Below are 7,356 nucleotides of genomic sequence, written 5' to 3'. Positions count from 1 at the left end.
GTATGGAGAAACAAAAGATCCCAAATAGCCAAAGCAATCTTGAGAAAGAAAAACGGAGCTGGAGGAATCGGACTCCCTGACTTCAGACCATACTATAAAGCTACAGTAATCAAGACAATATGGTACTGGCACAAAAACAGAAATATAGATCAATGGAACAGGATAGAAATCCCAGGGATAAACGCACACACATATGGTCACCTTATTTTTGATAAAGGAGGCAAGAATATACAATGGAGAAAAGACAGCCTCTTCTATAAGTGGTGCTGGGAAAACAGGACAGCTACATGTAAAAGAATGAAATTAGAACACTTCCTACACCATACACAAAAATAAACTCAAAATGGAATAGAGACCTAAACATAAGACTGGACACTATAAAACTCTTAGAGGAAAACATAGGCAGAACATTCTTTGACATAAATCACAGCAAAATCTTTTTTGACCCACCTCCTAGAGTAATGTAAATAAAAACAAAAATAAACAAATGGGAGCTAATGAAACTTAAAAGCTTTTGCACAGCAAAGCCAACTGTAAACAAAATGAAAAGACAACCCTCGGGATGGGAGAAAATATTTGCAAACGAATCACCAGACAAAGGATTAATCTCCAAAATATATAAACAGCTCACACAGCTCAATATTAAAAAAACAACCCAATCCAAAAATGGGCGGAAGACCTAAGTAGACATTTCTCCAAAGAAGACATACAGATGGCAAAGAGACACATGAAAAGCTGTTCAACATCACTAATTATTAGATAAATGCAAATCAAAACCACAATGAGGTATCACCTCACACCGGTTAGAATGGGCATCATTAGAAAATCTACAAACAACAAATGCTGGAGAGAGTGTGGAGAAAAGGGAACCCTCTTGCACTGTTGGTGGGAATGTAAATTGATACAGCCACTATGGAGAACAGTATGGAGGTTCCTTAAAAAACTAAAAATAGAACTACCATACAACCCAGCAATCCCACTACTGGGCATATACCCAGAGAACACCATAATTCAAAAAGACACATGTACCCCAATGTTCATTGCAACACTATTTACAATAGCCAGGTCATGGAAGCAACCTAAATGCCCATTGACAGATGAATGGATAAAGAAGATGTGGTACATATATACAATGGAATATTACTCAGCCATAAAAAGGAATGAAATTGGGTCTTTTGTTGAGACGTGGATGGATCTAGAGACTGTCATACAGAGTGAAGTAATTCAGAAAGAGAAAAACAAATATCGTATATTAACGCATATACGTGGAATCTAGAAAAATGGTACAGATGAACCAGTTTGCAAGGCAGAAATCGAGACACATATGTAGAGAACAAATGTATGGACACCAAGGGGAAAAGCAGTGTGGGTGGTGGTGGTGGGATGAATTGGGATTGACATACATACATTAATATGTATAAAACAGATGACTAATAAGAACCTGCTGTATAAAAAATAAAATTAAATTAAAAAAAATACCGAAATGGAAAAAAAAAGAACAACCTTTCTTTTGAAGATGAGAAATGGATATATATCTTATAGTGTATGTGTATGTGTGTGTGTGTGTGTGTATGTGTGTGTGTGTGTGTGTATATTTTAACTAGCTTGAAGACATCAAAGATTTAACAAGGTAATGATTATTGGGCCAAGTTCCCAGAGAAATGGGAAACCCAGAGAAGTAAGCCTGTCATTTGAGGCTGCTTTTGCTGCCCCCAGGCATTGACCAATTCAGCTGTGGGAAGAGGCAGCTTCTTTCCAGCCTTGCAGAGGTAGGAAGACAAAAGTTTGAGTCCAGGACACCATGAGTGTGGGCCCTTGTAAATGTCCCCCATTCGGGGTTGCAACCCAAATGTGTTGCCTTTTTTTCAAATTTATTTATTTATTTTTGGCTGCATTCGGTCTTTGTTGCTGTGCGCATGCTTTCTCTAGTTGCGGCGAGTGGGGGCCGTTAGGCACGCGGGCTTCAGTAGTTGTGGCACGTGGGCTCAGTAGTTGTGGCTCACGGACTCTAGAGCACAGGCTCAGTTGTTGTGGTGCACGGGCTTAGTTGCTCCATGGCATGTGGTATCTTCCAGGACCAGGGCTCGAACCCGTGTCCTCTGCATTGGCAGGCGGATTCTTAACCACTGCGCCACCAGGGAAGCCCAAAGGTATTGCCTCATAAGGGTAAAGGTGGAAGCTTTCACATGGACTGAAACTCAGCTTCAAGTTGTGTGCCCAGCAGCATGTGTGCAGAACACCAGGGGCTCCCACCCTCAGGAAAGTTTTGCTAAAACCCCAGCATATGGTTCCTGCTCACCAGTTTTGGCCCAAGGCCTTCTGCTTATCAGTCCCAGCCTGTGTTTTCCCACTTGCCATCACACTGAGGATTAGGTTTCTACATATGAATTTCGGAGGCACACATTCAGTCCACAGCACATATTCATTGCAACGTTATTCACAATAGCCAAGAGGTAGAAGCAACCCAATGTCCATGGACAGAAGAAGGGATATGCAAAATGTGGTATATATATATATGCCTCCCTGCCTATATATATACAATGGAACATTATTATTATTATTATTCAGCCTGATAAGGAGAGGAAATCTTGCCACCTGCTACAACATGGATGAACCTTTAGGACATTATGCTAAGTGAAATGAGTCAGTCACAAAAAGGGAATTACTGTATGGCATCTAAAGTAGTCAAATTCATAGAAACATTAGAATGGTGGCTACCAGGGCCTGGGAGGAGAGGGAAAAGGTACAGAGTTTCAATTTTGCAAGATGAAAACTGGAGATCTGTAACAAGGCCTAACACCAGTGAACTGTACACTTACAAATGATTAAGATGGTAAATTTTATGTTATGTGTTTTTTATCACAATAAAAAACTATGTAGATTTTCAAAGGATGAAGCAATTTGTTTGTTTTTTTTTGCGGTACGCGGGCCTCTCACTGTTGTGGCCTCTCCCATTGCGGAGCACAGGCTCCGGACGCGCAGGCTCAGCAGCCATGGCTCACGGGCCCAGCCGCTCCGCGGCGTGTGGGATCTTCGCGGACCGGGGAACGAACCCATAGTCCCCTGCATTGGCAGGAGGACTCTCAACCACTGTGCCACCAGGGAAGCCCAAAGGATGAACACCTTTGGATTCCTTATTGCTCTATCCTGCCTGCCTCCCTGCCTATTACTTGGTATCCACTGCCTCTGCAGTGGCCCCTCGAATGCCAGCCTTGCATCTGGACCAGCAGCCCCTGAAGGAATATGTCTTTTGTACATTTCCTATGAAAGCATGTGAGCAGTTTCAATAATCCATAGCTGATAAAACCATTTCAGAATCCTTATTTCCACAGGTAGAAATAACTGTTCTTCCTCAAAGGCCTGAAAGAGAAGAGGCAACTCTCTGCACATCCATCTCTAAGGGAGATGACCAAAAACAGCCTTGTGAAATCGGGCACCGCTCTGAAAGCCCCTGATGATCCCTCACCTTAACAAAGATGCCATAATTCTGAGGTATTTATTTTAGTTTGGACTGGAGCTAAAATTATTCATCTTATGTAAGGTAAATGAACTTTCAGGAAATTCACTGTTTCCCTTTACATTTTAGTTCAAGCAGTTCCATTCTTCTACTACTAGATCTCAACGGATAGGAAACTTTTTAAAGATGTCAACAGAATTTGATTGAAAAGATTTTCATTAAAATCCAGACCTTAATTATTAGCAGAAGTGAAATAAAAGTCTCATTGATGAAATGCAATTTTTTAAAAAAGCCTGCTGTGGAAATTTTTTCTCATCTCCTAACACACTCTATTCTCTACTGCAAAGAACTTTTCCTTTCTTTAAGAAAATAGCAATTCTCCTTTATTCAACAGGGTATTGTTAAATCCCCAAGTTTCTCTCTCTCCTTTCTTTCTAACTGCCTTTGACTATTTCACATCCTTTTGGACACACCATTGGGATATTAAAAGAATGGAAATAAGGAAAGGTGAAAATTAAAGAGAATAGAGGAAATGATCCATAAATTCATCATAAATTGTATATCATTGAAATAACAGCCCCCAAAGGAGTTCCTTACACATGATGGGATTATTCTAATATCAAAGAATGGGAGTGTTTTGTCCATGATTGAATGGCCTAAGAATAATTTCCATAAATGTCAAGTGTGCACTGGCAAACTGAGTGAGCCAGGTTGGACTGCCTACTTAAAAGGAATTTCTAATACATTTTTAAGTTGTGCTAAATAGTTCTGGTGAACAGTTTTAAGGATTTTGTAGACCAGGTTATACTCATTTTTTCTTTTACTGACACTGGCGTTGAAAAAAAATACATCAAAGAAAGGAATATAAAAATTACTTAAGCCATAAGCAGGAAAGTAAATCCTTTACTTAAATCCTTTAATTAAAGTAGACTGTAGCCTAAGGTAGCTGAACTACACTGCTTTTCTCAAACAGAAAAAAAAAGGAAGTGTGGCGTTGCTATTTCTCATATTTTCTATAAGCAGAAAAGAACTAATTATATCTTATTTCTAGTTACTATAAGCCTATCAAATTTTTCTTATTTTAGGGGCATTATTAAGCAATCATCAATAAAGTTTCAAATCTTAGATTCTTTCAATTACAAGCACACCTCTAATTTATGAATCACGTTTCAGTTACAGAAACTGATAATGTGTATAAAATAAGTTAATAGAGCAGAAATAATGTCTAAATAAAAATTTTAATAGAATAGTGTCCAAATCCAAAATATTCACATGTTGCTACTTTAGAAGAATAAATGCATTTTCAAAAATCCCTGTTAAGTCTGGGTCATAGGGAGGCATTCATTTGTCAAAACTCTTCCAAAAGTGCAAACTGTGCAGTTAAGCCCTGTCCATTTAGCTATGTATGAATTATACCTTAACTTTAAAAGACTTAAAAAAGCATCCTTAGCCAGAAGGCCCAAATAGCTACAGTCACTTAATATATGAGAAAAATCCCAAAATAGAAAGGCTCAGGCTGTTTGCTGTTGACTTGTACAGTAACTTTAAATCTCTATCTGCTCTTCCTTCAACCACTATTTGATCATTTGTGGAGAAGCAATTGAACCAACGCTTTCTGTTTTTCACACACCGTGTTCCCCAGCATTCATGATTTAGAGACTGCCAGGTAGCTTTCGAAAGGTACATTCATATTAAGGGGGTCACATGAAAGCATTAGTTCTTTTTTATGACTAAAAGGGCTTTTCTTTGTTCTCTTACCCGGGGAAAAGGTTTGCTTTGGGCAAGCTCCCCATGGCAAACTTCTCTGAGAAATGAATTCTGAAGTGCATTGTAGAATGTGCATGCCCTCAAGACCTTCTAGTTAGAGCATTTAAAAGGATTGTGGGACATTGTTCTTCACCACCCTTTCTGTCTTTGATGGGTGATATTAGCCAATCTAGGACTATTTTTTTCATTTTTTTGCATCTTTATTGGAATATAATTGCTTTACAATGGTGTGTTAGTTTCTGCTTTATAACAAAGTGAATCAGTTATACATATACATATGTTCCCATATCTCTTCCCTCTTTCGTCTCCCTCCCTCCCACCCTCCCTATCCCACCCCTCTATCTAGGATTTTGATATACTTCCTAGGACACTTCAAAAAGTGTCTTCGTAAAAGCAACTTTGTAAAAGTTTCCACGTTTATGAAGTCAAAAAAAATATCCTTCATCAGTGCTAACAGCAAAACTAGTTCAAACCCAAATGTTTTCAGGAAAGGGTTATTAAAACTTGATCCAACTTTTTACTCCTATTTACAAATGCCATTTACACAGCACTTTAACTACTGGTGAATTTACACATAAAGTTTATCAATAAAGGCTTTTAAGTCATCAGGTGTAAAAAACCTCTTGTATCTGTAGTAGGAGTGCTCAGAGTATGAGTAGAGAAAGTACAAAGAAGAAAACTAAGGTCTGGCATAAGATCTCGCCTTGCTTTTTTGCTTTTCAGGCCACTTTTACAGGATCAGTTAGCTTATCTGTTAAACTGATGTATTAGAGTGAGACAGCTTTAAAGATCATCTAATCCTTTCCCTTCACTTTACAAAAGGGGAAATTGAGACTCAATTTCTTGTGACTTGATTAAGGTCATTCATGAGGATCAAATAATAAATCTTTCACATGGTTACTTTTACGTTTTCACTCAATTTAAGGTTAAACGTCAATTAAATATTCTGATGTCTAAAATACTGCCTTCTCAAATTAGGAAAAAAAAAATCTGTTTAGACTCTATGTAATTAATCGAAAGCACAGTCTACGTAACCAGATAGGCTCAGATTCAAATCCTAGTTCCAAATCATAGTCCCACAACTAACCACCTATGTGACCTTACGTGCATTTCTAAAGCTCCATTTCACTATCTATAGTCATGAAAAACAATTCCTAACCTAAAGACTACTGTGAGAGAGTAAATGAGATCCTGTGGATGAGGTGCCTAGTAGGTCCTGTAATAGGTAGCCAATACTGTATTTTAAATTCCAGTTGAGGAACGTGTATGTTTACCTTAAAATTATTTGCCTTCGACCCTGAGACTTATGACTAGAGTTCCCAAAATATAATTCAATTGAGTAACCTAAATGTAATTATCACATCTATAAAAATTATTTCTTGAGCTCAACTTGTGGCAGGTACATTGTGGTGGTCCAGAAAGAACCTATCGTTCTGTCCCTGTCCTGAAAAAGAAGTGAATACACATGAAATTAATATTGAGCCAAAGAAGCCTCCATGTGATCGAGTGCTCAGTTGTATTTAACAGTCTTAAAGTGCTAAGAGAAAAGAAGAGAGTGAGATCTCAGTGAGGCTTAGAATAGACATCCAGGACTGGGTGGGAGAAATATGAATGGAGGTAGTAGTGAAGATGGGAGAGCAACTGGGAGGGAAGAGAAAATGGCCCCATCTGTAGGGCTCTATGTACGATGGGAAGAAGGGCAGGTTCAAAACAGGGCAGAATATTCATACTCCAAATGCATGCATGTAATTCCTCATTTACATAACACTCTATATTGTTACTCGGCTCAGCTTTGAAGCGACTGAATGTTGACCTTGTTTTTACCAAGACAAGGAGGATGAGTACTGGGTTCAAAATAGCCAGCACTGGAATTAGCACTGGAATTAACACTCATAACCCTAAACCATATTTCTCATTCCTTTAGCATTATTCCTTAATCATATACTTTAGACCACATTTCAAACTTAAAGTTCACCTTTTTAAAATAGAAATTGATTTTCTACTTCGACTTTCCCAGAAAGCATTGCATAGAACACAAAAAATTCAAGATGCTTGTCCCACCTACGCCATTAACCAGCTGTGAAGCCAAGAATGAGCCACCTGGACTCTACTGTGAATTGCTACAATGAGTG

The sequence above is a fragment of the Phocoena sinus genome, chromosome 18 (assembly GCF_008692025.1).
Source record: "Phocoena sinus isolate mPhoSin1 chromosome 18, mPhoSin1.pri, whole genome shotgun sequence".
Lineage (NCBI taxonomy): Eukaryota > Metazoa > Chordata > Mammalia > Artiodactyla > Phocoenidae > Phocoena > Phocoena sinus.
Note: the sequence above shows the minus strand (reverse complement) of the source record.